This window comes from Camellia sinensis, chromosome 10 (genome assembly GCF_055761805.1).
Source record: "Camellia sinensis isolate YWXY chromosome 10, ASM5576180v1, whole genome shotgun sequence".
NCBI lineage: Eukaryota > Viridiplantae > Streptophyta > Magnoliopsida > Ericales > Theaceae > Camellia > Camellia sinensis.
In genome coordinates, this window is record NC_138970.1 from 70,870,547 (window position 1) to 70,877,698 (window position 7,152).

General features: G+C 30.4%; 1 long non-coding RNA gene across 1 annotated transcript; it reads left to right on the forward strand.

The window, feature by feature from the left end:
• Positions 1-703: 703 nt before the first annotated feature.
• On the forward strand, positions 704-2,798 carry LOC114284197 (uncharacterized). The gene is made up of 2 exons (XR_003636803.2): positions 704-1,002; positions 2,151-2,798. It is a non-coding gene; the product is annotated as an uncharacterized LOC114284197 (long non-coding RNA).
• Positions 2,799-7,152: the final 4,354 nt, after the last annotated feature.

The window sequence follows — 7,152 nt, forward strand, 5'->3', positions numbered from 1 at the left end:
ACTATTGAAAAATGTTAGTTTAAAAAATATGAATGTTAGAAAAAAAAAACATTAAAGAAATAATAAAATAAAAATATTTAAATAAAATAGAAAAAGAATAGAGAGTTTGATGGGGAATATATTTAAAAAAGTGATTAGCTAAAATAGAAAAATTACTTTTTAGTTAAAATTTGACAAAAAATTTGACTATTTTGATAAAGATGCTCTAACAGTGGCATTAATGATGTGGCATTGAGCAAAAAAAAAAAAAAAGACACATACATCAAATCATTCATAAGTAAGAAGTAGAGCTTTTATTAGAACTCTACTTTTTAAACATTTTTGTTTTATAATTATCCTTTTCAAGGATTAATCCTTCTTAAATTGATGTACAAATGTGTTTTTTTTGTAATTTTCAAATTATTTGGCCTAAAAAACACCCGACTTTATATAAATATGTAAGGGTAAAAAGTTAATCTTATTTCCCTCAATAATATTGAGAGTTTGTCTTTATATAAGAAAAATTTAATATACACGCATTGTAAAAAGAATGTACTATAAAATTTTAATTATGTTATTTCCTATTTTAATTATAATTATTATTTTTTAATTATGCCGTATAAATTATATTATGTTTTCTCTAGTTATATCTCGATTATGTTTAATTATAATATTTTTTTTAAAGTATAATTCATAAAATTAAAGCTATACCATTTTTTTTTATTATAAGTTGCAGGTGTATATTGTTTCCGTTTATATATTTGTTGTAAATTGGAGAAAACTTTATGCGTCCACAGAATCGATTTATACGGTGTATTTCGTTGAAGCACGAATTTATAAAACAAAAAAAAACCAAATCCAATCAATAAATTCAGATTTCTCGAATTTCCGAATCTCGTTGTACACCGCTTGTAGTAGCTGATAGTCACACAAATTCTGTGGAAGCAGAGGCGAGATTTAGTGTTGAATTTTGGGTTCTCTCTCTCTCTCTCTCTCTCAATTGAGTTTAGGGCAAACAACGAGGTACGTAAAGGGTTCTTAGTTTTGATCATCTAATTCAGCTCTGTTTCTTTTCTCTTTTGATCTTCTCTTCGTTGATTTGGGTTTGTTTAACTGTAATCAGGGTATTCTTTCAATTCATTTATTTTTATTTTTATTATTCATTTGCTTTTTTAACTTTAGTTTTCAATTCAATTCAATTTCCTGATCAATATTGGCAATATCTGATTTTCATACTCAAATTATGTTCCAGTTTTATTTTTTTGCGTTCAATATGAATCCCAATAAATTTGAGAATGTAAAAGTTTCAACTCTCCCACATACTCCTGGGTTTTTTTTTTTTTGTTTTTTTGTTTTTTTGTGTGGAATTGTTGAGTTTGTTGAATGTTTGTGGTAATGTATTGGACCATTGCACATAACTGAATATTCACTTTGATTGAAAAAAAATAAGTAAAAATTCCAATTGCATTGAACCTCTTTCCCGTATTTGGCATAAACCATGGTTTTATATATGAATTTTCTTGGGAGCCAAACACAGATTGGTAGGCAATGTAACGTGGGTTGGGTTTCCTTTTCCCCAAAATGGAATGGAAGAGAATGTAGTTCTAGCCCCCCCCCCCCCCCCCCCCCCCCCCCCCCCCCAATTGGATACCCTTATGGCAGTCATGTAGGTCATTTTATTATTAGTGAGATTGACATCAATGGCTAATGATTTCAATATGAACCCAGAATAATCTTTTCTTGTTGAAACTTTTCCATTTTATTTGTTTTGCCAAGTGAAAAATTATTCAGTCATTTCGAAGCATCATCATGACGTGTCTGCGTAATTCTTTTTTTTTTTTTTTTTTGTGAGAAACCTTAGTGGAGTAGAAGTAACATTGTAACACTGACTTAGGTCTTTTTAATAGTGAGAAATCTCAATGTGAAAAAAAACTTTAGTTTCTCCAAATTGGCTAGGACTATATTTTAAAGCCATTCATGTCAATTAGGCCCTGAATCTAGAACCCATTATGACCCAACAAAGGAAAAGAAAAGAAAAGAAGATTGTGTTCTATTAACATGACATCAATTACCTCTTTATTCTTCTTCCATAATTTTTTATTTTTCATTTGATGAAGTGATGAATTTGAGTTACATTTTAGTTTGCTGGTCTCTTTCATATTATGATGTAGGACTACTTACTGGCTGTGCAACCTCAGTGAAAGTAAATTATGGGCTATATTGTGATATCGTTGCCGGTGATTTTGTTGTTCTTGATCGTAGCTATCGCGGCTTACCTTTTCGGTAGGGCCAGAGGTCGTACTGAAGCAACAGGAGTTCCCCAGTATTATGGCCCTCCGGCTCCCCCATTTGGAGTTCAATCTCATGACCCCCAGAAATAGGGTTTGCACAAGTTGAGTAGTTGTATATACCTTGATACGAAAATGGACTTGTAGCTAGAAATAAGGTCACATTTGATTTGGGATAAATGGGCAGAATAGGACTATTTCATCCTGGAATAGAACTATTACCCATTAGATTTTATGACCCAAGGGCCATTTATCCTATATATGTGGATTATTGTCCCAGAGAAAAAATTTATTGCAAAATACCTAAAATATCCTTGCTGAAATATCTTATCCTACCACATCATCGTATCTGCGAATCAAACACAGCCTACCAGAACTTCCTTGTCATAATGTAGTCTTTGGGAATTGCATCATTGGTGTGTAATGGACTAGGGGAAAATGGCAATTTAGTGTAAGTTTTTAAATAAATTGTAAATCGGTGATAAAGTTTACTATTTAATAATTGAAATGATATGCTTTTTCATGATTTTACATTTTTTTTTTTGGATCTGACGAGTGATGATTTGCAATTTCCCCAATGGGCTAGTAAATTGCTTTGGCCTGCAAGTGCTACATATGTTACATGACTCAGTTGTGATTGCATTTGATTATTGTCGGCCTACTTCAACTTATTCAAATTTTCTCAGCAACTGATAAGTGTTGGTGTAATCTTTTTCTCTTTTTTTATATATTAAATTATGATTGGTTTATTATTCTGCCCTCCCAAGCAAACTAAACCGAACAAAAACATTTTTTTGGGTACCTAAAAAGAAAATGTTTGGGACCCCACAAAAGAGGATCCCCCACCCTTATTGATAATTGATGTATTTGAATTTTTTTTTTTAATATTTGATAGTGACATGAATAATTTAGATCATTTTGGGAGTTGGGTAAGAAATCTCACCAACCAAACTTTTGATCTGGGGATAGGCTTTGTTTTATATTTTTGTCTCTTTTTTTTTTTTTTTTAAATTATTTATTTATTTATTTTTTTTTTTTACATTTCAATTTGGACTTGTATTGATAATTCGAACTGTGTATCTCGTAAGTTTTGTAATAAAAGTCATCTATTAAAAAAAATAAGTTTCATCGAAAAATTATAAACACAAGAACAAAAAATATTTTATTTTGTTATGTTGATTGTTTAAATTTACAATCACATATGTTGTTCATTTTATAAAATAAAATGTAATTTTTTCTTTAGTTTATAATTTTTCAATGAAATTGATTTTTTTGTATAGATGACCTTTGTAATGAAGTTTACGAGATCGACTATTTGGATTATTGGTGTAAGTCTGAATTAAGACTTACAATAGGAATATGAAGAGAAATAAAGAGATGAAGGTATGATGGAGAACTTATCCCCTTGAGTTGTTTTGTTGGTAAATAAGCTGAAAATCTGACCAAGTGAAAAGTAGTCCATTTACTTGGCTAAAACAACCAAACTTAGTTTTTAAGGATTTCAAATTGATATTTGGATTATGTTTACGTATTTTGTAAGAGCACGTGTTGCAATAATTTTTCTTATATTTATTTTGTGTTTTTTTTTAATTTTTAATTTTTAATTTTAGCTTTTATAATAGTTTTACCATTTGAACCAATACGGTTTTTTTTTTTTTTTTTTTTTTTTTTTTTTTTTTTTTTTAATGTTTAATGTTTATGTTTAAAAGTCCAAAAAGTGTTTTAAATTTTCAATATTTCATCTTTGATATATTTTTGTATTTTTAGGTAGTATTTGGTTATATAAAATGATTGTATAATGAAATTAATATTATTACACAATATATATATATATATATATATATATATATATATTTATTTATTTATCTAAATTATACACATCATGCATGTGAACGGCTAGTATGAATAATATAAATATATAGATTTATGTATGTTAATTCTCACATATGCCTTATTTGTGTGGTGGGATTCAAACTATGGATACGACTCCGTGTCCATTTTATGGAGTCGTCTATTGTTTGGTTGAAAATTGGTGATCAGATTGGTAGTTTAACCAGATTTCATGTCCTTCATATTGGAGATTGTTTTGTCAATTGAAAACAATATTATATCTATTCCTATGTATGAGGGGGCATTGAATGTATGATAAAAGAAAAAAAATTAGTATAAACATTTCACATATTATCTCATATTTTTATATTTCGTTTTAAGCATTAAAATTTGAAAGTAGATTGTAACCAGTCACATAAAACAATTGTAGTCCATATCACATGGTTGAACTTATTACTATTAAATATATAATTCATCGGATTGTTTTATTTTTGTTATGTGCATGTATATAGAAACCATTTAGTAATTAAAACGTGAAGAATTAAAATGCCCAACTAACATTGTAACATTATTATTATTTAAGGTGAAAAAATAAAACATACAATTAACATTAATATTATTTAGTGTGTTTGGTTTGAATTTTTTGAATTAAGTTTTTTGAAAACTAAGTTTTTTGATTTTCGTGTTTTTTTGTTTTTAGTGGATATTTTTTAAATTTTAAACATTTTTTTTTTACTTTTAGATGCACCTTACTTAGATGTATCTAAAAAGTAAAAAAAATGTGAAAAAATATTTTAAAAAATTAATAAATACATAAAAATACAAAAAATGTACTGAATTCTCGTATTTTATTTTGTATTTTGGGTATTTAGTGAATTTTTAAAAGGTTTTTTTCACAAATTTTTTACTTTTTAGATACATCTAAGTTAGGTATGCCTAAAAATTAAAAAAATTGCTTAAAATATTTTAAAAAATCAGTAAAAATAAAAAAACACGGAAAATAAGAAGTAGAATTTTTTAAAAAGTGTTTTTTGAAAAGTGAAACCAAGCATAGTGATTACTATTATTATTTTGAAATAAAATAAGTAAAGGAAGTTGAAGATAAAATATTTTTACAAAATTCATTTATTCTCTAGTTTGATCCACTTTGTGGTTAAACTTTGGGAATTTGTTTTATTGCTATTTTTCATTTCATATTAATCTTTGTCATTTTGTATTTTTTCTATTACAATCTTTCTCGATGTGTGATCCTTGTCATTTATTTTGTCTAGCCATGTAATAAATATATATGTATGTCTAGAAGTAAGTTTTAGCGCATTGTAAAATTTGCTATTCTTACCTTGATATAATAACAATAATAATAGTATAGTTTTAAATTAACTTCTTTCCTTTGCTATGTTAGTATGTTACAGATGTGCGTTTGGTAAACTTGTCTTTTCTTTGGATGCTATGAATTCAGTTGTTGGACATGCAATAATTTTCTCAGTTGCTTCAAATAATGTGACATACAGTTGTCTTTTTCCATCTCCCACTAGTAGACAAAAATGTACAATATAAAGGAGAAAAATAGGTTTTAGTAAAACCAAGTTTGATTACCTACTTACGAACACGAAGGGGATACTTACGATTAGCCAAATTAGGGTCGTCAGAAGCAAGATGATCAACGGCAGGGGCAGAGACAACTGGCGGAGGGAGAGCCTTGCGACGGGAATAGATTAACAACGGAGGAGGAGAATAAGCAGGCAGGGGAGGAGGTGGAGAGGATGAGAAAGACTCATGGGGTACAGTAGAGAGGGACTCAACAGAAGGTGTAGTAGGATGAGTAGAAGGAACAAGTTCATGGGGAACAACAGAGATGTACTCATTAGGAGGGACCTTAGAAGAAATAGATCAATGTGAACCAAATCTTCTTTAGAAACCGAAGCAGTGAGAGGAGAAAGTTGAAAGTAAGCTAGACGCTCTAGGAAGGTAATGTGGTGAGAGACATAAAGGCGGCGGGAAAGAGGATTGTAACAGCGATAACTTTTCTGAGTAAGATTATATCCTAAAAAGGCACACGGGATAGACCGGGTACTAAGTTTTGTCCTATCTTTCCGGGGAAGAAGGACAAAACATGCAGACCCAAAAACATAAAAGAAGGAGTAATTGAGAGGAAAATAGAGCCTCATAAGGAGAACGGCTAGAGAGTAGGAGGGTAGGCATACGGTCGAGAAGTAAAGTAGTTGTAAGAACGGCTTCCCCCTAAAAGGGAACCGAAACAAAGGCAGAAAGAAGGACAGATCTAGTTGTCTCAAGGAGACGACGGTGTTTACACTCAGCACGACCATTTTGGGCGGGTGTGTTAGTATAGGAAGTTTGGTGAATGGTATTTAAATTGGCCAGATACTCACAGAACTCAGTTTTAAAATACTCTCCACCTAAGTCAGACCGTAACAATTTAACGGTATAGCCAAACTATGTAGTGATCATAGACTGAAAGTTACGGTATATTTGCTAGAAGTCAGATTTATGAGTCATAAGATAAGCCCAAGTATGACGGGTGTAATCATCAACAAAAGACACATAGTATGCAGAACCCCCTTTAGTAAGAACATGAGAGGGTCCCAAAATATCAGTATGCACAAGAGAAAAAGGAGAAACAAAAATAGATGTGCTTTATTAAATGGTAAAACTGACATTTTGACAAGTTTACACCTTCGACATTCATTAATTTGACTAGAAGAAATATTACCCAACAACCCTGATTGAGCGAAAGACTGTAAGTAGACAACAGACAAATGACCGAGGTGAGAATGTCATAAGTAAAATTGACTCGACTAAGAATCTAACTGAAATGAGGAAAGTGTAGCTGGAGAGGTGTATGAGGGGAGATACAAGCTTTCTACCACATATAGATCTACAACTCTACGGCTAGTCCCAATCTGCTTCTTAGACACCCGATCCTGCACACAGTAGACAGAAGAGGAAAAGATAACATTAAAACCAAAAGTATCAAGTTGATTGATAGATAATAAATTGACAGATAGCTGATGGATATAGAGAACAGAGCGAATAG